This window comes from Enhydra lutris, unplaced genomic scaffold (assembly GCF_002288905.1).
Source record: "Enhydra lutris kenyoni isolate GAN:26980312 unplaced genomic scaffold, ASM228890v2 scaffoldscaffold21, whole genome shotgun sequence".
Lineage (NCBI taxonomy): Eukaryota > Metazoa > Chordata > Mammalia > Carnivora > Mustelidae > Enhydra > Enhydra lutris.
The window spans coordinates 13997548-14022455 of record NW_019154105.1 but is presented as its reverse complement, the minus strand read 5'-3'; positions in this window follow the sequence as shown (position 1 = coordinate 14022455).

The window sequence follows — 24908 nt, the reverse complement described above, 5'->3', positions numbered from 1 at the left end:
TCAATCTTACACAGCCCTAATATATACACCCTAGCATGGCATTGAGCATTAAAAAGAAAGAGACAGAGGAAGGAAAGAAGGAAGGAAGGAAGGAAGGGAGGGAGGGAGGAGGAAAGGGAAGGAGGAAGGAAGAGAGGGAGGGAGGAAGGGAGAAAGGGAAAGAAGGAGATTGATTATCACCAATCTGCTTTAAACCAGTGATTGCACATTGCTTTCAGGATAAAATTCAAGTTCTATGAGCATGGTATACAAGCCGTCTGCAATCATTCCTCAACAAAGACAACAAATACTTCAAGCCTCATCTATTCATTTGACACCATAGTCATACTGGATGCTATGCAAGTCGCACAATCATGGTCTTCTTTACATCACTGCTTTCAAGTAGCTTGTCCTAAGTACCCAAAATATCCTCCCACACTCTCTTTTTTGGAATTAAATCATTAAGGGTCAATTCTAGTGTGTCCTAATCCAGGATATCTTTTCTGGTCCACTTCAAATCCAAAGTCTGGCTTAGCTGTACTTTCTTTTTTTTTTTTTTTTTTTTTGGTATAATTGACACAATTCCACTACTGGACTTAAGTGTACTTCCCATGTTTTCCATATCATGCCATGTGTAGACACTGAGCAAAATACTAGGGAACACGAAGAATAAAATACAGTGTCTGATTCCACAGAACTCAGTCTAACATACAGTCTAGAATAGAATACAAGTTTAAGAAATTTATTTGAAATGAGTACAGAAAAAAAGAAAGTATAAGATGCCATGATTTCTTGTGATAGAAATCCAAAAATTTCAAAGCTGATTAAAGAGAAAACTTGATTTTGGACTTATAACTTTATATTTAAGTACCTTCAGTAATTATTTACCCATATGAAATATAAGTCATTTTATAACATCTCTCTAGAAATAGAGAAAGAAAGGGACATTAGAAAAGTAAATAATTCTCAACTGAACAATAATAATATAAGTCCTTAATTATACAATATTGAGGAGTGCTAGCAATTTGGTAAGAACTGCAAGTATATGAATTACTTTGGGGAGCAGAATTCACTTCTTGTTTTCCATTTATTTAACATTTTAAAAGAGAGAAAATAATAGACCATTAAACAAATACAGCACTGAGTTTAATTTACAGAATGTAAAAAATATTTAAAAAGACAATCTTTCAAACGATAGTAGAAAAAATGATTAATAAAGGAAAAATTTGTGTATGTGAGGTACCCTGAAGAAATCAATTGACAGAAGTAAACCATAATTTCTCACATTTCCAAGTACCAAATAGGAATTGACCTTGGTTCCCGTAATCGTGTCTGTCCCTATCTTTCCATTTGAGTTAATGAAAATCTGTACAAATTTGCCAACATGAGCTGCAGCGCAAAGCCCGGTGTAATTAGCGGATGTGTTAATTTGCCAACTAGTCGTGAATTGAGTATTACTACCATGGACTGTCATGCCACACCGTAGCAATAAAAGCCCTAAAGGAGACAAAGTGTACAGGCCAGCTCCAGTCTCAAACTACTCACTGAAATTTTAACACGGTCAACAAACAATTTGTAAGAGGAGAGAAAGCCTCTGTTTCCTCCAGAAAAGCAAGTATCCAGCAGCATAAACACATATTTTTGAAGAATTAGAAGCCTGCAAACCATTACTATCATAGACACACAAAAAAAAAGTTTGTAATAAAACTATCCCACAATAATTTAACTCAAATATTCACGTGTTACTAACTAATGTATTATTAAAATTCCATTTTGCTAAATGTTAAATCTACAAAGGGAGAATATGTGAACTGCTGCATTTGATTTATTTATTTTCTAAATGTTTGTATCTTCTTATAATGAAATTATTATTTTATGTAGATCAGAAAAAATATAGCCATTAATATTAAAAACCATAATTTACTTAGATAAATGCAAGTCATCAATAACCTCACTGTAAATAAAAAATTGAATTAATAATCACAAACACAATTTGGAAATACTTTTAGGAGTCAACTTTACAGGAAAACAGATGAGAAATTCATTAATCTACTCTTTTTTTTTTCTCTTTCACTGATATGTCTTCAGTATTTCACTTTAATTCTTATATTATGATATTGGCATGAATATGGCATAACTGCCCGTGGCAATATGGCATGAAAACTGTGCCTCAGACACCATAGGAATGTAATAAGTATTTATGGAAAGAACATCTAGATGAATGAGCACAAATCTCCAGAATTGTCCATAAGAAGCTAATGCAACGATACAATTATATAATAAATACAGATAGGTGATCCCATGAATGGGTGGTTTGAAGTGATTGCCAAGAACTACTGCTGTGTTTCTAGCCATATAATTAATATACACATTTGGGAAACACAGTAAAACTTTCAAGACAAGAATGACAAAACTTAACAGAGTAACATTCCTCCTTCCTCACGTCAACCCACCATCCTAATATGAAAAGAACAAAGTAATTAAAAAAAAAAAACTGAATATTGTTCCAGTCAAAGTTTAACCCATGGGTTGAGACTCTACCAATAAAGACACACAAACTATCCATAATAATCAGCTTCCCCAAACCTGTTGATTTTTTTTTTTTTGGCTTTGCATTAAATTCTTTCCTATTGAGCATAAAATCCCAGGACCCAATTTAATTTTCTATTTCCCAATGGGTTCTTATCTCCTTACTTAAGATAAACAAACAAACGTAGTTTGTGAATACTGATGCAATTTACAGAGGGGTAGGTATGGTATCTAGGAAAGGCTGTAACACTTTAGGAACCTGGAATTCTAACCTGCAATTTGCCAACTAAAGAATTCAGACCAAACCCAAGATTTGGGTTCATTCCCTACACTTGACTTTCTTATGGTTCCATTTCTCTTAATGCCTTACTCTATGAATTGTGTTTACCTAGTGCTAACCTAAGTGCAAGTCTCAATCTTGTCACAGTTACACAGAAATGACCCCCTAACACCAATACTTTCAAGAATTTCACATTTTATTAATGAACTAAGGGGATGTGGCAAAGGGTGACATAGGACATTGCCCTATCTTTCACTATCACATTACTTTTATTGCACTTTCTCTTTCCTTCCATTTCTCTACTATCACCAAATGTAGCAAATAATTCTCTACCTTATCTCATACATAAATTGTATTGATTTCCTTTTATCCTCCCCTGCCAAGCCACAGCAGTCGAAAGGCAGAAGAGATTTTTGCTATTTTTCTCTTGCAAAAAATAGGAGTAAAATAACCCAGTATTCTAGTTATTCTCAATTTGCTATCCCCCGACTGAAAATTCTTTTTTCAAATGTTTCTTCTGTTGCTCTCTCTCTTACCTTGCCTTCTCATACTCTCATAGTATGTGTTATACCTTTCATAGTTGCCTCATAGTTCTTAGATATTACTCTTTTTTTTTCGATCTTTTTTTTTTCTTTGCTTTTCAGTTTTGGTAGTTTCTGTTGACATGGCCTCAAGTTCAGAGACCCTGCCCTCAGCCATGTCCAGTCTACCAATTAGTCCATCAAAGCCATCCTTCATTTCTGTTACAGTATTTTTTATCTCTAGCATTTCTTTTTTTTATTTTCTTTGAATTTCCATCTATCTTTTTTTTAATATTTTATTTATTTATTTGAGATAGAGAAGGTGAGAGACAGCATGAGAGGGGAGAAGGTCAGAGGCAGAAGCAGACTGCCCATGGAGCTGGGAGCCCAATGCAGGACTGGATCCCGCGGCTCCGGGATCATGACCTGAACGGAAGGCAGTCGCTTAACCCACTGAGCCACCCAGGCGCCTCCATCTCTCTTTTTATATTGTCCATCTGCTCTTGCTTGCTGCCTGCGTTTTCCACTAGAGCGGTTAGTCGATAAATCGTAGTTGTTTTAAGTTCCTGGTCCGGTCATTCTAACATTCTTCCATATTGGAGTTTGGATCAGATGCTTGCTTTGTCTCTTCAAAGTATGAATTTTGCCTTTTAAAATGCCTTGTGATTTATTTTTGAAAACTGGACACAACATACTGGGTGAAAGGCATTGTGGTAAACAGGCCTTTAGCAACACGGTGGTGAGGTGTGGGGGAGGGGAAGCAATCTATCCTCCTTTGATTAGGTCTCAATCTCGTAATGAGCCTGCCCCGGACTGTAGTTCACAAGTACTTCTCAGTGTTCACCCACCCTTAACATGGAAGAGGATGGCCAGAGGGGCTGGAGTTGAGTATTTCCCTTCCCCAGGTCCGTTAGGCTCTGATTAAACCTAATAAGTCAGGCTCTGGTAAAATAGTTTCTCTTGAAGGTTGGCTTTGTTAAGAAAAGAATGCTCTGACATATTTCAGATACTTTCCCCCTACCTCTTCTGGAAGCCTAAGAGGATTTTTCTCCAACCTTCATTGTTATAATGTGGCAGACATCTTGGAAGTAAAACCAGCAAAATCCTAGGTGTTCCCTCCCAAGACTTGCCCTCCTGGAGTTTTAACTCTCCGGTTTGTCTGTACTGAGCCTCCTGCAATTTGTCAGTTACAGTTTTGGTTTTCTCAACCCAACAGAGGTTCCCACAGACGTTTCTGCTCATGGGTCTCTGCTCTGGTAACTTGTTATTCTCCATATCTGTCTGCTTTCCAATTTGGAGAGCGATGGTTTGTTTGCCTTGTGACCTCAATTCTCTGGTGGATCTGAGAAGAGTTGTTAATTTTCATTTTGTTCTGCAGTTTACTTATTGATAGGATCAAGTGATGACTTCCACAGACTTTACACATTGACCAGAAACTGGAAGCCACCCTCCTTCTTTTTCTAATTTTTTTCTCTTTTGAGCTGAATTCTAAGTGGCTGAACTCCCCAGACTATATTACCATGACAGTTGTCTCTGCTTGCATTTGGTCAAAGAGAGGACACAGTTGGGAAATCGGAGGATGAGATAAGAGGCAGAAGAGATTATTTCTTTCCCAACTCCACTTCCTTTTCATTTCAATGTCCCTGGCAATAATTTGGCATTCCAGGACTGTCGTTTCCACTGAGCCGTCTTCATCCGCAATACCAGCTCTCTGGGTGCCAATAACACCCTTTCCTCTTCTTGTCCCATGAGTTCTAGGGGTAGCAAAAACTTCCCATTGTTGTAGGTCTTCATGTGTCTTGCTATTAATATGTGTTTCCTGCAAATAATTTGCTCACTAAAGCTATCTTCATTTGAGCCACTTGAGATAAATTCTACTTCTCTTTACAACCAAGTAAATAGATACAGACAAAACAATAACCCAACCAAGCATTGACTATTTCTTGACTCTTTGCCATCCCTATATCTAAAAATGGGATCAACATGGTATTAGTAACAATCTCAAATATTTTAGCAAACTAGTTAGGAAAAGGCCTATGAATTCAGAGCAACTGAGTTAAAATTTCATAAGTTGTTTCCATCCAAATTTCTGGGGGAAAAAGGCTATATTTAAATAAAATCAAGTCTATTTCTCTTTCACACTAATCTGTAGCTTCCCATAGCAATTCCATATGCTCACTTGAGGATACTATTTGCTATCATTTTTAGTAAGGAGATGACTAAAGCTGACTCGGTGGAATGGCAAAAATACATGGCACCAAAACAGCTCTTGTCAAAGTCACTTTCATGTAACCAAGTATTCTTTATCTCCCTTGTTCTGTCTGCAGCCTTCTCATGAAAGATGGCCACCACTTCCTTCTTGGAATAATCTCTTCTCTTGGCTTTCATGACACAACTCTTTCCAAGGGTTCTTCTCCTGCATTGCCTACTGTGGTTCAGCCCTTCTGTTATCTCCGGCTCATCTTCACAATCTGAAATGATGGAAAGTCCTTGATCCTAGACTTTCTTATATTCTCCTGTTATAGTCTTCCTTAAGCAAATTCATTCATTCACATGAGTTTGAGACAAACCCATCCACTGGGATCCGAATGTGTATTCACCATCTTCCTTAACTTTCTATTCAAAGGTTTCATATATCTCAAACATAACATGTTCCAAATAGATTTTTTTTATTCTTCCTTTCTTAAAACCTGCCCCTCAATATTTTCCCAATTTAGAAATTCACATCAAACTTTAATTTGACAAGTCTGAAGCTTAAATCATCCTTGGTTCATCTTTTTTACTTCACCCTCTTTGCATCATACCAAACACATCAATGCCTCCTACTTATGATTCTGATTCTAAAACGTCTCAATTGCATCCTCTTTTCTGCATTTCCAATCAAACCTTCCTAGTCCACATTACTACAGTCTCTGGCCAAGGTTTAGCAAATGACTCTCAGTTAAATCCACACTTCCATTCTTATTCCCCTCAAATTTGTTTTCCAAAGAGCAGAAAGAATTTCTTAAAACTAATATTGGATAATGTTACTTCCCTTCAAGTCTTTTCCTTTGCACTTAGAATAAAACCCAAAGCCTTCTTTTTGGCCTGTAGGACCCATCTGTTCTAAACACTAACTTGTCCTCAGTTTTCAAGCCCCTAGATTGTCACATTTCTCTTTCAACTACAACTACATGTTTCTTCTTCCTGTTGCCAAAACACACCAAGCTCTTTCCAGGGTTGGAGTCTTTGAACAGGATGCTCCTTCTGTTGAAAATACTTCCCCCTTTTCTTTGCATATCTAGTTCCATTCCACCAGTTTTGGAATGCCATTGTCAAAGATCTATCTTCCTTACCCTTGTTAAAGTGAAAGTTAAGTTTTAAGAAAGGAAGAATAGAAAATCCTCCCTGTTTTGCTTTTTTTTTTTCTAAATAGCTCTTGATGACAATTTGCAGTTCATTATTTTTTTGTTGTTGTTTCCTTGTTTTATAATCTGTTACTCCTATTAGTATGTGATAGAAGGCAAGAGATCATGTCTATTTTGTTCATTTTCGAGCCACAGCAGAACAACCCTAATGGTCATAACTAAGTATTTTTAAAAGAATTTGCAATATTTAGAAACCTATTCTGTTTGAATATGTATTAATCTGCTATCTTAGATTTTCCTTGATGAATAATTGCTTAATCTTCTTCCTCAAAATAATTTACTCAGTGCTGGCACCAATGTAACAATTTTCTACCGTTCTACTCACTCAGTATGAATGATAAATGACATACTTGGTGAAAAAGTTCAAGGCAATTGGCTTTGAGAAGGTTTAAATAGTTCCTTTCACCATTTATTCTTCCCCCGATAAATTTAGTTCATTGAAGTTATAAAATATGCACAAACTACACTCAAATATAAAGTTTGGTTGTAGTATCTGATCAATCATTTTTCTTATATTATGCTTTCCAAATAATCCACTTAAAATATCTTAAGACTGTAATAATCAGGAGTATGTCCTTTAGTGTATTCTTTTTATACACAAAACAATAGAATGTTTGCTTTCTTAAGTAAAATCTATAAAATTGAGTTTTTACTGAAAAACTGTAAACCTGATTGAATTCTAATGTAATAATATACATAATTTACCCAGATGATGAGCAAGAAAAGACAAGGAAGGAGGGAAAAGTATAGGTCACAAAGTATATTAAAATAAAAATGGTATCAAATATCAATGACTTTTTGCTAAGAATTAGTTACCCATTAAAAGATCTTAAATTCTACATCAGAATATAAAAGGGAAGTGTATCAATATAGAATTAATCCAAGCAGACATCCTTGATCATTTTTTGAAAAAAAAATTAATTTTAAATAAAAAGGAAGAGGAAATAGTATTTCCAAGGAAATGATAGATTCTTACCATTTGTAACAGATATTTCCTCTAGACAAATTCCAATGTCATTTGTAACATTTCCAACAATTTTAGTCAATCCAAAGGGATCCAAAACCCATACAGTCCTTAGGAGAAGCTATCTATACTTTATCATCTCTGCCTTTTTAGTTCCTATCTGGAACTCAGATACTCAACAATTAAAAAATTCATCAGCTTCAGATAGCTCTGCTCTAAAAGACCATTAAGAAAACTAGGGAAATACGGGCACCTGGATGACTCAGTCAGTTAAGGCCCCAACTCTTGATGTCAATTCAGGTCATGAGCTCAGAGTTGTGAGATTGAGTCCTGTGTGTGGAGCCTGCTTGAGATTCTTGCTCCCTCTCCCTCTGCCCCTCCCCCCTACTTGCAGCTCTCTTTCTCTCTCTCAAAAAAAAAAAAAAAAAAGACTATCAGGGAAATATAAGATCATCCATTTATTTTGAATTGAATTATTTGAAAGTAAGCTCATAATGTTAGTTGGTTTAATTCACTATTTGACAGTCACTACATGTTATGTTATATCCCAATCTCGTAGAAAAGCACTGTACATACTTGATGCTAAAAAATATATTTGTTAAAATCAGAATTGATGGAGTATCTCTAAGGAGTTGTTGAACTTTGGATATACTAAATCATGTAGATTCATTTATTTTTAAATCCCAATCCAAACTCTTTCATAACTTAATTATCATTATAAACATACTAACTATATCCTTGTATACGATAGGTATTACTACAACTTCATCTCTATACAATCAGAGAGAACAAACTGCAAGAGTTTACCTCAAGTAAAGTTTACCCAAGATCTGTCAATTAATGATTCTAACACATAATTGAAATTGTAATGACCAAAATACTATTCTCCCAAGGAATGTCTTTAGGTTGAACCAAGTCTGACAAAAACCAACTGAGTATTTTCTGTATTAAATTATTGGCAAATACTGGCATTAAGATATTTTAACTGTGCACATAGTAATCATCCTTTGTTTAATAGTTCATTATTTACCTAAAAGCATTATTCTAAATAGGGGTAATGTTATTTTTAAGATAGAATTAATTTTACCTAATTCACATAAAAAGGTCATATTGTACTTTGCATTCATTATTCTAACAAGTACACTTCAGTGTTTTGAAGCATGGCTTATCCTATAAAAAATGTATCATTTTGTTATTTTATATTTTGTAAAATTTCTTTCTGATAAAATGAAATTTTAGTCTCTACATTTATCCCTTTAATATCTAAGAGAAAAAATTATTACAAAATCACTATTTGCATATTAATAAGTTTCACCAGTAGATGGGAAAAAAATGAACTTTAAAAGCAGGCAGAACTAGAATTAGAAAAAATTATGGGCCTTTTCTAAGACATTCAACTGCCCTGATTATAAATTGTTTTAGTTAAGCCAAGATTTCGTTTCATCAGAACCAGTGCCTTGCAAAAAAAAAAAAAAAAAAAAAAAAAAAGAGAGAGAGAGAGAGAGAGAGAATCACTTTCTTTATGAGGAATTCACAGGGAATAAGAATTTTCAACTATTTTTTTCCGGTTTTAAGTCCTTCCTCCAATTTTAGATATACCTGCTGGCGCTAATTCCTGTTATTTCCAGATGTTCTCAGAAGGAAATGACTCACTTCATTGCGCCGTACTCCTCCAGTGCAGGCAGTCTGATTTCCCTTTTCTCTGACATGTTAAGTCAATTACCGTTTGTTCTTTGTTTTCTCCTTTCCACTATTTTATTGATACATCTTTTCTGCTGCCATCTTCTCCCATTCATTTTGCCCATGTGGATTTATTTTCTTTTCTATTACTCTTAGGGAACATAGATAAATAGATATGTTTAGTTAAAGTCCATAGACATTTTGTAAAATATATGAATATAGAAAACATCATTTTCAATCTATTCACCCTATAAAATATGTTATGTTTATTAAGTTCTTCAATATATTTTTTAAAGAGTACATAAAGGGAAAAGTTATGGAAATATACCAAATGTCTATAGTGGTTGTACTGGTATAGTTGCTCATCTTCTTTTTTCATTTTTATTTCTTTTTAAGTTTTTGAAGTTGTGCATGTTTCCCTTCCTATTGGATGTAATTTATACTTTGTTCCTTAAAGCACAATTCGATTAGAATATTTTATATTTAAAGAATTCATCCTAAAAGTAGACACTCTCTCATGTCTTCATGTTGCAAAGACACACAAAAGGGAGTAGAAAAAAAGTAGGGAGCAAGGTGGTTTGGCGTTTGGGGCTTAGTTTGGTTTGAACTGTTTTGGTTGGTTTGGCTGCAAATGGTTCTTTTCCTTCTGCATCAGTTTCCCTGGGCTATCATAACAAAGTAGCACAAATGGGTAGTTCAAACACTGAAAATTTATCGTCTCACAATTTTGGAAGCTAGAAATGCAAGGTCAAAGTGACAAAAAAGCATGCTCCTTCTAAGGGTGGCAGAGAAGGATGTGTTCTGGTAGTTCTTGTTTGCAGCAGCATAATTACAGTCTTCATATGGCATCTATCTGTATGTCCACTTCTGTGCCCCAATTTCCCATTTTTACAAGGATATCGGTCCTATTGGATTAGGTGGTCCCACACTGATGATCTCATCTTAACTTGATCATTGGCAAAGATCTATTTAGAAGTAAGGTCACATTCACAGCTACTGGGGGTTAGAACTTCAGTATCTTTTTGGGTTAGCCAATTCAATGCCTCGCACCTCATTCATGTCGAAAGACCTTTGGGAATCCCTACATTCTATTCTCTGCATCCAGATGGATTTCATGTCAATGCTCCAAACTGTAACTCTAAAAAACATCTGTCCTAGGGCAGTGAGTCCCATCCACAGCAGATCATCAGAATCACTAAGTGTTCACAAATAAATATACCAGTACCTTCCAATCTTAGAGATTCTAATTGAGTAGATATAGGGAGGGAGATAGGCAATGTAAATTTTAAAATTTCTCCAGACTCTTCTAATGATCACTCAGATATGAGAATCACAAAACCATGTAGTATGCTCCTCTGGGTATGCAGAATATAATCTACTGAAGTGCAAGAAAAAAACAGCAGAACTTGCTATTCATTCCACTGTAGATTTTTAAATGTCAGCCCATATATATATTTCACAATGTATCTTATGTTACAGTAGTAATCATATACATAAAGGTGTATAAATGAGTATATATAGGTACATGATTTATAAATTAGAATACATATAGGATATATATTTCTTTTTTTATTTAAGTTACAGTTAATTAACATACAGTACAATAGTTTCAGGTGTACAATTTAATAATTCAACACTTACATAAAACACCCATAGCTCATCACAAGTGGACTCCTTAATCCCAATCACCTATTTAGCTTGTCCGCCCACTCACCTCCCCTCTGGTGACCATCAGTTTGTTCTATAGTTAAGTGTCTGTAGCTTGGTTTGCCTCTCTTTTTCCCCCCTTTGATCATTTCATTTGTTTCTTAAATTCCATATATAAGTGAAATCATATTTGTCTTTCTCTGACTTATTTTGCTTAGGATGGGACTTTCTAGTTCTATCCATGTCATTGCAAATGTAAGAATTCATTCTTTTTATGGCTGAGTAATATTCCATATATATATAATGAAATATATACATATGTGTGTGTGTACATACACACACCACATATTCTTTATCCATTCATCAATGGACATTTAGACTCTTTCCATAATTTGGCTATTGTAGATAATGCTGCTATAAACATTGGGGTGCATGTATCCTTTCAAATTAGTATTTTTGTATCCTTTGGGTAAATACCTAGTAGTGCAATTGCTGGATTAAGGGTAATTCTACCTTTAAATCTTTGAGGAACCTCCATTCTGTTTCCCAGAGTATTTGCACCAGTTTGCATTCCCACCAACAGTGTAAGAGTGTTCCCCTTTTCTCTGCATCCTCACCAACAACTGTTGTTCCGTGTGTTGTTAATTTTAGCCATTCTGACTTGTAGGAGACATACTTTCAAAATTTTAACTGAAAAGGAACTGCAAGCCAAGGTTTTTGGAGGCAACAACCCTAAAGGGTACTGAGATAGATTATTATCTGGTCTTCTGTATCATGCAAGTACTCACTAAAGATAAACACAATTATGAAAACAAAAATGATGAGCAGGACTCCCATTAGACTTGCAATAAAAATATGTTTATGGGACATTATAATAGATAACTTTGTACTTACTATGGGGCCTTTAATTTGTATCACTAAAATATTCTATATACCAGCCTCATTATATAATATATTTATTACTAAACAATGAACAAACTGTATGTTTATGCATAAATCACTGTTTCACTGTGCATTTTAAAGCAAAAGAAACATACTGAGAGGGTTTATTTTTTATTTTACTTTGAAAAATAAGTAAAAAGATAGACCCAAAAGGTAAAGAACAATAGGAGTTAGGAATTCAGTTACATGAGAGATTTTTATATAGCTTGAAGGAGGAGAGAGAGAAAAAAGAAAATAGGAAAGGGACACAAAGAAACATTTTTTTTAAATGGAAGGAACATAGAAAGATTCCAGGTATTAAATTAGAGGGAAAATACCTTCCCTATAAACAATAGAGTCCTGCCAATTGTGCTGAAAGAGAATGAGGTGGAATTGATTGTGCCAGAATTAGATAAAGCTCTAGCTAAACAAAGAGCTTCTGGCATCCTAAGGAAGGAGCCAGAAAGTACGAAAAAAGATCAGTTCAATGGCAGTCAGCCATTAGATACCAATGAAGCTAATCCACACCACAAACTTGTGAACGAAGTACATTTTCCTTCTTGTCTGTTCTCACAAATAATCATTAATTTTAAGTGCAGCTTGGGCAGGTGCACAGAGCGTCCCTGCTGTTCTGACATTGTGTTGGAGACTTTCCAAGCAGCAAGCTGGTACAGTCCTTGAGTCCCTTCCACTTCGCTGCTTCTCAAATTCACTTACATCTACAGACAGCCCATCTCCTACCTGTAACATGCAGGGGCAGACCAGCAATTCTGGCATCCAGAGGGGTTCATTTTCAAAAATTTGGAGCCAAAACATCCATAAACTTATTCAGTGAGTGGCAGCAGGAGCATCTAGTCACTGACAGGAACTGTCTAGGAAGCGTCTACTTGGCTAAAATGCTTATTGATCATCAGGCTATTAGATCAACTACTATAGACTGAATTTCTGACATCTTTATGCTCAAGGAGATGGTTATGGACTCTGATTCACTGCCCTTAAGATCACTGCAAATAGTGCAAGTATTTACACTGGACTCAATATACAGAAGGCATTATAAAGAAAAGGGCCAAAAAAAAAAAAAGAGAGAAGAAAAGGGCCAACATCTCACAGACCTAAACCTTCACCATTGTAGTTCCTATTGTACATTATACAGTATCCAAGAATGAATGTCCATTTACTTTGCTCTTCTACTTTGCCTTTACCTTTGGGGAGGGGTGACAAATAATAAATGAGAGAGGAAAGAGCTAGAAGCTGTTTTATCTACCTCTTTTTCCCCTTCTTAAAACCCAGAAGTTCTTCCAATAAAGAGCACCAGTGATTACAGTTCATTAAATAAGAACAGATGTCACAAAGGGATTGCAAAACCCAGGGAAAATGTGTCCCCATGGTGCTCATTGCCCTCCCCCATCCCCAAAGTTTTATAGACAGTGCCACTGTCTTGGTGACAGATCCACTGTGGCCACTGCAAGCTTTCCAGGTGGTGAACAGAGTGAGGCTGTATGAGGAACCATTTGTAACATAAAGACATCTGCCAACTCTCCCTCCAAGATTTGGTGAAGACATATGTATACATCAATTCAAGCTCCTTAGAATGAAGGACCTGTGATAAGTACATTAATTTTCCTTAGAAGTTAGCAGGTAGCTAACAGCCCTACCCAAAATATGTGGATATAGCTACTAACACACAAATTAGATGGATTTCTCACTAACATGTAAGAACAAATGACAAGGTTAGAAGAAAAAAATATGAAACACTATTGTCTCCTAATATCCTAGTAATCAATGCTCTGTTCACTGGAGGAAAGATTTATGTGGATACCATCAAGACAGAAAATTTGAGTTCCCTCTCTAAGTTTCACATACTAGGAAATAACTTTTATAAAATACAGTATGTAAAGATCATCTGGTAAATTGATAATATATTTTTTAAAAAGGGAACTTGACAAATCAGAAACCAGTGAAGAGTGCAATAACATCTCACTTTTAAGACAGCTCAGAAAAAATAAAATAATAAGCCAAAAATTGTTAAAGAAAAATCACTCCAATTTTGGCTTCAACCCAGACCATACTCTTTTATAAACTTTAAGACTATCACGTTTAAAGATAAAGTTACATTTTTAAAAATGGAAACGTGAGGAACTGTGAATGCAGTTGGCCCTCTGAGTTAAAAAATATTCATGTCTTGAATTTTAATTCCAATTATACAGCTTGCAGGCTAATACCGAATGGACTTGTTTTCCTCTCTGTTTAGAAAAAGGAGGAGGGAAGGGAAAACTACACATGGCATCATTGGAAAGAAGCCAAGTGGCAGAGTGCTGGGGAAGGAATTGGCAGCCATACTATCTGAGACCAAACCAGCAACAACTTTCAATGCATTTCAAAAATAAGATGTAGCATAGTATGACAAGTATAAACTTTTTAACAAAAGTGGTGAAAATTGTTTCATTCCCTCCCCTTTTTTGCAATTATCATTCTAGCTTTCTAAGTGTTCCCATTTGATTTCAGCTACATTGCTATTTTGGAATAAATGTCAAGAAATCTTAAAGACTATATTTTTCTAATCTTGAAAGATGCCTCAGTTTTTTTTTTGTTTTGTTTTTTGTTTTTTTTTTTTTTTTGGAGAAAACAAGGTTCTGACAAACAAAGGAAATTTGGAGGTAACTTCTGCCTGATTAAAAATGGAAAATATCAGAAGGAATCACTGGTAAAGAAAAACAAACTAGCTATTAAAATTGTTAGCGTCCTACAAGACCCATAATCTAGTCCATGATACCTGAACATAATGGTCCCTTTTATGTGAGGCTCTTGGAGCATCTCCAAAGCAGTTATCTTCTTTAATCTCCAAATAATGCAGCAAGAGAGAGAAGTGCTGTCCATCAAAGCCCCATTTTCTAGATAGTAAATTCTCAAGTGCAAGAAGTTTAGGTCTTACTTAATGATCCAGGAAAAAGGGGTGGGGGTTAGGAGAGGCTTGCTGTATCTAAAATGCGTTGTGTTGGTCCAGACTGATAGGTATGGATTTACCTCCTTTTATCTCCCAATCTCATGGAGGAAGGAACTTACCTGCCCTCCCAGGAGGGAATGGTATTGAAGGAGAGATACCCATGTCCTCTCATTCACATTTTAACTAGAGAAGAGGAATGGCTCATTTTTAGGGATGAGATTGAGAAATAGGCTCTGAGCAGGTGTAGAACTCTCCCATCTAGCTTACCTCTGAATGCAAATACTCTGCTCTGCTCCAGGTGGTGAGTCTATCAGAGTAGGCTCTGCTTAGAAAGGATAGAAACCTACAGTTTGGGGTGGAGAGGTCAATTCCGCTGGAGAAAGAGCAGGAATCCTGATTTCAACTACAGGTTTAAGTAGAATCCTCCAGCTGAGCTTCATTAGTTATGAAGCTGTTGTTTTGGTCATCTTTTATGGCTATCCTTCAGCTGGTTCAGAAAATAGAAGGAGATGTATGAAGGACACTTCAAAACTTCTACAGAGTATCCTATCAAGTAGTTTAAATCAATCAAAAGAGACACCTCGTCACAAGATTCAGCCTAGCGATAATGACGCCAGTAATGACGATGGTGACGCTGCGTGTTTTGACACCTGCCGTGTACCAAACACTACACTGCCCGTAACTGACCTACATGTGTTAACTCACCACACTGTCATGTGTCTATGAGGTAGGGACTACAATTATGTCTCACATTAAAATTGAGACAATCAGGGGTGCCTGGGTGGCTCAGTGGTCAAGCCTCTGCCATTGGCTCAGATCATGATCCCAGGGTCCTGGGATCGAGCCCCACATCGGGCTCTCTGCTCAGCAGGGAGCCTGCTTCCTCCTCTCTCTCTCTCTCTCTCTCTGCTTGCTTCTCTGCCTACTTGTGATCTCTGTCAATTAAATAAATAAAATCTTTAAAAAATAAAATAAATTTGAGACAATCAAGTTTTAATAAACTTTCAAAGAACACAGAGTTTGCTCTTTTCACCACCACTCTTTTTAAGGATTTTATTTATTTGAGAGAGAAAGCACACAATGGGGGGGGGCAAGGGAGAGGGAGAAGTAAACTCCCCACTGAGCAAGGAGCCTGAAAGGAGCTCAACCCCAAGACTCCAAGATCATGACCTCAGCCCAAAGCAGACACTTAACCCACTAAGCCACCTAGGGGGCCCTCACCACCACTCTTATTGTTATTAATAATGTCAGGTATTGTCTACTCCTCATCTGATGTTTATCAGACATTTTTTAATGAATAGTGTTTATTATTTTTAATCTGTTCACTGTGACTACTGAGCATGATGTGCTTATGTATCTATTATTGTTTTTAACGGTAATTTTAAAAAAAGGTAAGAATCATAATAATAGGTATACTACTTAACACTTATGTGTCAAGAACTATACGAAGTACTTTTACTGTCTGATAACAGCTTCAAAACAATTGAATGAAGTCATGGTATTATTATCCCCATTTTTACAGATGAGGTTTAGAAACTTGCAGTACCTTGCCAAGATTATTGAGTATAAGAGGCAGTTATCAATGCATGTGTCAGGCTCTGACATCCATGACCTCAACTCTGTGTCATATAGATATATAGATATAGATGAAATCTGAGACATCTTTAATAATTGATCTCTCTGTAACACGCCAGAAAGTGAACTCATACAAACTTTAACTTTATCCTAACAGTAGACTATTTAAATATGTTTATCTACCTTCATATCTCAAACCATAATTATGATGTGCTTTTTGCATACTTAAGTCATAAGCCTCATCATAACCATGTAACCTTAAAATAATTTGGAAACATTTGAAATGCAAAAGGATTAAGTGCTTTATGGCACCTAACTGGAAGCACTGTTCTCATCCTAAAAAGCTCCTTAGATATTTTTGTCTCAGAAAACTAGGATTCATGTAATTACCATAATAGTTTTGATAATTCTGACTCTCATCAAAATAATTTTTTGGTTTTTTTCCAGAAAACAAAATCTTGCATTTAATTATGTTTTATATTATTTAATTGTTTTCTGTAATTTTCATATATCTCTTCTAGATGAACCTTTCTGCTTTTGACAGTTCATTAGCAGCATCTAAAAGTTCTACAATCATAATGGCAGTTAGAATTACCAACAAGGAGGATTCAGGGTGCAGCCAGTCAACATACATTGAATATTGATACAACAAAGCCACCTCTCTGTGTTTTGCACTTAATTGGAGCTCAATAAATAAGGACTGCTTCATTGATCTGCTAAGTTAAATCAGTAGGAGGAGAGATGTGTACAGGATATTCAAGCAACTTATGGATGAAGAGCAAAGTAGGGTACCTACAAACAGAGATTAGAAGCAAAATGTTTTTAAAGATACCCTGAAGCCTAACTTCAAACACTGTCATGGTTATAGACCACTGGGAAACCCTTAACAGCAGATGGTTCGAGCTAATGCCCAACTGAAATGAAATGGCTGCTTTCACAAAAATACCAGCCAACCACCAAGAGGAGGAGATGAGTTTTCAACCGTAAGACAGTCTGTATGTATATATGGTAGAGAAAGAGCTGTAACATATAGAATATTTTCAGCTCAAATGTTTTAAAAAACAGGCAGATTCCCTCAATATCTCTCCTCTTTCTGTAACTGCATTCACTTATTTATATGAATGTCTTACCATTCAAATCATCAATAACATCACAGAGAGCACAAACACATAATAGTTTTAATGACATTAGAAGACAAAAAGTTGAAAAGTTTCTTCTTATTCCAGAATTCTATGTTAGATAAATAGGCTCATGGTTCTTCTCAGAGAGAGAGAGAGAGAGAGCGTTATCTCCTTTGAATGGCTATATTAAGTATGCACATTTTTATATTAAACCATTTTGTTCACAGTTGTTGACTGTCCATTATTCACAATAATTGATATCTAGAATGAAGCATATTCACGTGGTCCTTATCACTGCAGTTCTTAATTTTTTCTATGGGGTTCTCATCTATCTGGATTTCAAATAAAAATAATTTAATGTCATAAAACTGGCCCTGAGGCAAAATAATTAAGTAGAAGCTCTCAGCAGAATTTCTCTCATCTTTCAGTTCCTTTCCCATTTTTCCTGTCAATGCCTTTTTCATGTTAGAAAGTCTTATCTCCGGGGCGCCTGGGTGGCTCAGTGGGTTAAGTGCTGCCTTCGGCTCAGGTCATGATCTCAGGGTCCTGGGATCAAGTCCCACATCGGGCTCTCTGCTCAGCAGGAAGCCTGCTTCCCTCTCTCTCTCTCTCTCTCTCTGCCTGCCTCTCCGTCTACTTGTGATCTCTCTCTGTCAAATAAGTAAATAAAATCTTTAAAAAAAAAGAAAAAAGGAAAGTCTATCTCCAGTGAGCTCATGTTCTCTCTACCCTCTGATTACCAAAGCTTTTCCTAGCTGTTAAATAAACCAGATGAGAAGATCTCCCCTACCCTACCCATATGGGTGGCACCATGACAGGAGTGCAGTCAGGAAAACTGAATGCAGCAGGACAGAAGATAGGGTCCATGGAGCAAGAACAAGACCATTGTTTTAGAACCAAGCAGAGAATGGTGTCTGGCTCCTGGTACAGATGCACTACGAAGGCTGCAGATGCTTGCAAGGCATCATTAGGGACCACACTGGAATAGAGCTGATAAAGTAATTGACACCAATGTATGGTCAAGTTATAATAACTGCATGTTTTCTTCCTCCAAGGGTTGTATAGAGTTCAAAAGGGACAAAGTAGTTGGGATTGAAGTTGGGGGATTTATTTGATACCCTTTTGTTTTCCATGAGGAAAGATCTTATCTAAATACTCCTGACTTAGTGTTTCTCCCCTATTCCTCTGTATGGGGATAGAATGTGACACTTGGTGGACTGGTTGAACTAATCCATCACAAACCCTAAACAAAAGGGATTTCATACACCTGTCCTCTTATCCCTAGGTGAGTAGGCAATGGTGTCTATTCTCGAAGGCCTGGAATAGGAAAACTGGGAGTAGTAGCAGATCGATCTAGCACACACTGGGCTGCAATTACATCTATAAGACCTAATCTGTTCTCTATCTCTCTAACTCCGTCTGTTTCTCAACCGCCTCTAAAGACAGAGAAGAGAGATGTCACTTATGAGAACTGATAATAATTTTTAATATCTAACTAGAATTTGAGTCATCCGTGATGGGAAGACAAGAACTATTCTGACATTCTTCAAATCATATTCCCTAGGCGGCAACAAAATTAAATGCCCAGAAATCAACTCTGAATGTCAATATACAGATCTTCTTTGACTTACTATGGGGTTATGTCCTGATAAATGCATTGTAATTTGAAACTATTATAAGTCAAATATGCATTTAATACATCTGATCTACTGAACCTCATAACTTAACTTAGCCTACCTTAAACATACTCAGAACACTTGTATTAGCCTACAGTTGGGCTAAAATCATCTAACACAAGACCTATTTTAAATTAAGTTCTGAATATCTCATGTAATTCATTGAGTACTGTACTGAAAGTGAAAAACAGAATGGCTATATGGGTACAGAATGGTTAGAATTTTATTGATTGTTGACCTTCATGATCATGGGGGCTGACTTGCACCTGTAGCTTCTGCTGAGAAAGCATTATGAGAAAGCATCGCACTGCTTATCACTAACCCAGGAAGAAATTAAAATTCCAAATTCTGAAGTATGGTTCCTATTGAGTGCATATCACTTTCTCACTATTATAAGTAAGGAAAAAAAAATCAAAAGTCAAACCATTGTAGGTAGGGGACCATCTCTATTTTCATACCTGTTACCTCATTTATTTGTCTAAATTGTGGTATTTTTGGTACAAATTAGAGGTGCCTTTATGTTTTTCATACTTAGAGTATAATTCTGTGTCATCTCTTAGTATCCAAATCACCATTTTGAATACTAAGGTCTCATGACTTTATTTACTGAAACTCCCAATTATTTGCCCATTTTACTTTCCCAGTTGATTTATTATGTGTGCCACACAAATTTTTCCTTTTCCTATTATGTTATCTAAATATCAGTTGTGGTTTTCTTCCCAGTTTAAGAGCCAGATAATATTTTACCTTCCATGAGCTACAGACAGTACAATGCCTTTGTTAAGATAACTGACAATTTGTGGGATTCATAAATCCCTGGTCACTTTTGGTTCCCTTTCCTCGTCTCTGACTTGTCTTTTGCTGGAGTTTTGTGCTCTACTCTGTCTTTTATTCTCCTTTATCTCAATCCCACTATGGACTCAAACTTGGAACACTATTCTTTTATTATGTTTCCATAAAAACAGGTCAAAGAAAGCGTTCATTTGCCTAGCATGAAATGAAAAATAATAGCTAAAATTCACTACTAAATAATGCTATACTTTAAAGTTCACTTTGTCATTATTCTATGTCACTCGACCATCTTCTCTTATTTTACTTCTCCCATTGCTCTTCTTTCTGTCCTCTGCTCTGACGGGATATGAAAAAATAAGGATAAAAGAGAGTAAATATTTCTTATAGCTCCATTGCTCAATCTCCAGTCTAGACTCCACAAACTCAGCAACTCAGCAGAAGCTTTGAAAGTACCACCTATGAGTAGGGTGGGCAGAATTCAGTGTACCACATGATGAAGGTTTCATTCTTCTGCTCACATTTCCAATACTTACTTTATTAGAATTTCATGATAACAAATCTTCACTGTTCGACTCACTGAGTGAGTCTCTTTGTCAAAGATAATGTTTGTATTTCACACCTTCATAGTTCCCAGCACTATGTGTAAGGTGCATAATGTTTTCTTAGGACAATAAGAGAAATGCTACTTGACTAAGGAGTTGCTCAGCCTTAAGTCCAGATCAGACTAAGGAATAAATAGACCAAGTACTTAAGCTCTCCAATGCCTTCTACTTTCATAGGCAGTTAGCTTTATCTGAATTTTCAGGTGATTCCACTCTTTTCTGTCTTTGGTTTTTTTTCAACTGTTACTTCAGCTTGGGAGTTGGTCCCTGATTTCCATGGTCCTTAGTTTGAAGCATTAGCCCTACAGAGATCAACCTCTGTTCAGTCCCTTAGGAGGAAGGGACAAAACTTTCCCTCTAAGTACTAAGAGAAAATGAAACATTTGTGAAAAAAAAAAAAATCTGCCTCATTTAATTGTTCTTTCAACTTTGTTGCTATTTATTACCAAACTAAAAACATGCCCATGACACAAAGAAAGACAGAAAGAAGTGATAGATATTGCAGGCAGAGTCTAAAAATTTTCATAGGCAGCACCAAAAAAAAAAAAAAATTCCCTTAAATTAGGAACAAGTAAAATCATCTATGCCACTGGAAATTTTATATTCTTGGCTAGTCCTAGTATCGGAAAAAACAAACTCCTAAGTATATTTTACTTCTAGACCATCTGCTTAATTTCTTAATTCATATGCAGTATAATCTTGAAATATTAAAATCTAAGTTCACCAAAACAATTTAAAATATCATTTGCTTTTTTCTTTATTTCTCTGCAATCAGGGATTATTTATTTATTAAATATTTATTAAGGACATGGTATATACAAAGCACTTTGCAAAGTGCTAAAATGTAAACATGAGTAGTCTTTTGCAGAAAATAACAATGATGATAATAATAACTATGAAAGTTGTCAATCTTTTTCCTAGGAATAGTATTTTATACTTCTGCTTCAATGCAAAAAAGACAAATTTTTGCAATAACTTAAATTAATACTGCCAAGCAACTAATGTCAAAATTTAGAAAGGACTATTTTTTTTTTTTTATTTTAAAACGTGTATCTGGTTAAAGAAATCCTTCTACAATCCATGGAACATCATAATTTCCTAAGTGAAACAGATGAGCTGAGGGAGAGTACAAAAATATTTCTTACTTGTCTCTTCATCTTTCCATGACCATGAAACCCAAGCCCTGAACTAACCATAAAACTTGTCATTTATTCTCTATATCTAAGAAGAGCAGTTAGAAGACCTACAGGAAAGACATACCCTTTGAAGTAGCTCCATATACAAGAAGAAAATTCCTGAACCAAATTTCTAATTTTGCAAAATGTACCTACTATACATCAGAGAGAAAATCATGAGAAAGGAACTTGCTCAGTTGGAAAGGCAATAATATTAAAAGAAAATGGAAGACAAATAAATTTTTTAAAAATTACAATGAGGTTTAAAAATATAATAAAAAGGCATAAACCACCTATACTGGAGGAAAAAAATAACAATAGAACTGGTATTGAAAAAAATAAAATCCCTGACAAGGAACCATATTACAAGCCATACTCTGACTGCAAATTGATATTCATATCAGATTAATAGTTTTTTAAAAGACTAGGCAGTTAGAAAATTTTTCATATTCTTTGGTAAAAAGAAAACAAAACCAAAATTATAGATATTTGGAAATTAGTAACAATAGAAGATTATATACCAAATCTTAAGGTTATAGCCAAAGCTAGTGCTGTATGCTTTATAATTAAAGAAAAAAAGAATAAAAATAATTGAACTGGGCATTCAATTCAATATGTTAAAAAAAGAATGATGTAATAATAATAAGAAAATTAGAGGAAGATTATTGATTAAAGACTAGAAATTAACACATTAAGAAACATGTCTCCAGAACTAATTAGTTGAACACGCCAATAAAACAGAGTGATGGTGTTCATAATTGTGGAAGAGGGGAAGGATAGGAGGGAGGGAGGGAGACAGGAAGAAAGGAAAGAAACTTTTTTGGAATGAGAAAATTGGAAAAGGTATACCATTCATCATGAAATGTAAATGTTTGAGGATAGTTAATATAAAATTTTTGAAAGTAAAAATAATGTAAGAAGACTTATCATATGATATATTAAAACCTGAATAAATAAATGGGTGAGTAAGTAGATAAATAAATAAATAAATAGACACAAACAAATGTATAAAATAATTCCTCATGCCAGTGAAGAAAATAATTCCTCATGCCAGTGAATTTAAAGAACCAGAGGTTATTGAGAACACTGAAAAATGTAGTGGCACCTGACACCTGTCAGAATGGCTAAAATCAGCAATACAAAAAACAACAGATGTTGGGAAAGATGTGGAGAAAAAGGAATACTTGTGCACTGTTGGTGGAAATGCAAACTGGTGTAGCCACTCTGGAAAATAGTATGGAGATTCCTCAAAAGTTAAAATTAGAACTACCCTACAATCCAACAATCACACTAGTAGGTATTTACTGAAAGAATACAAAAATACTAAGTCAAAGGACTCAGCAATGTTTAATAGCAGCATTAGCTACATTGGCCAAATTATGGAAACAGCCCAAGTATCCATTGACCAATGAATGGACAAGGAAGATGTGGTATTTATATAGAATGGAATAGCATTCAACCATAAAAAAGAATGAAATCTTGGCATCTACAATGCAATGGTTGGAGCCGGAAAGTATTATGCTAAGCAAAATAAGTCAGAGAAAGACAAATATTATATGATTTCACTCATCTGTGGAATTTAACAATCAAAACAAATGAACAAAGGGAAAAAAAGAGAGAGAGAAACAAATCAAGAAACAGACTTAAATACAGAGAACAAACTGTTGTTACCAGAGGGGAGATAGGTGAGGGGATGGGTTAAACAGGTGATGGGGATTAAAGAGGGCACTTGTGATGAGCACCAGGTGATGTATGGGATTGTTGAATCACTGTATTTTACTCCTGGAACTAATATAACACTGTGTGTTAACTAACTGGAATTAAAATAAAAACTTAAAAAGAAAAAAAAACATGGTAGATTCTCATATCACACTTTATTCTAAAATGAATTCAAAATGGATTAAATATCTAAATAACAAAAAGAAACCATAAATATATTAGAATGAGAAGTTACTTTTAATTAGCTATTTCAAAGGATAAAACAGAGTTTGATAGTTTGACTATATAAAAACTAAAAATATGTTAAAGGAAAAATTATCATTAATAAATTGAAAAGACAAAAACCAAACTTTGAAAGAAAATCCACAACCTACACAGCAATAAAATATTCAGGATCTTCAATATAAATAGGACTTCCACAAATCAGTATTCAAATGAATATTCCACTAGAGTATTGAATGAATAATGCACTAGAAAAATGGGCTAGGTGTACCTGGGTGGCTTAGTTGGTTAAACAGCTGCCTTCTGCTCGGGTCATGATCCCACAGTCCTGGGACTGAGCCCCACATAAGTCTCCCTGCTCAGCAGGGAGCCTGCTTCTCCTCTTCCTCACCCTGCTGCTCTGCCTACTTGTGCTCTCTCTCACACACTCTCTCTCTATATCAAATAAATGAATAAAATCTTTAGGGGAAAAAAAAAAGAAAAATGGGTTAATTCCATGAATATGCTATTTACATAAGAAACACAAATGGCCAATAAACACATTTTTAAAAACTCTGAAGAAATTCTGACTAAAACACCAATAAAGGAAGTTCTGGAACTGATGAGTAAAAAATAAATGATAATATACATTGCTGGTAAGCAATTCTCAGAAAGACAGATGTCAAAAAGTAGTAACTTTCAGGAAGATAATTTATTCATATGAATAACATTAAATGAGATTTTTCTTGATTTCTGAAGAATTGAGGTCTGGGGCACAAAATCAAGGGCAATAAATATCAAAAAGCATTGGTGGGTCAGGTACTTTTTTGGTACTTATTGAGAAGTAAACAAATAATTATCTTTCATACAAGCCTCACTTTCTTCCTATTGATAAACACAGCACACCAGGAAAGTATTGAGTATTTAATATAAGAGAGAGATATACCTAGCTCTTCCCCTAAAGCCAAATCATGAATCTCCGAGAGAATCAATTAAGGAGACTGGCATCTCATTCATTAGCTGGGGATCTAGTCATACAGCATATTGAGTGAGCTGCGTATAGGAATATTTGAATGGAAGTGGAAACAAAAGTGGAGAGACATCTAGCATAGCATAGAAGAGGAATAGAGTGGTGTAATCCGTACTCCAACCAGTTTTGTCTTAGAGAAAGTGGA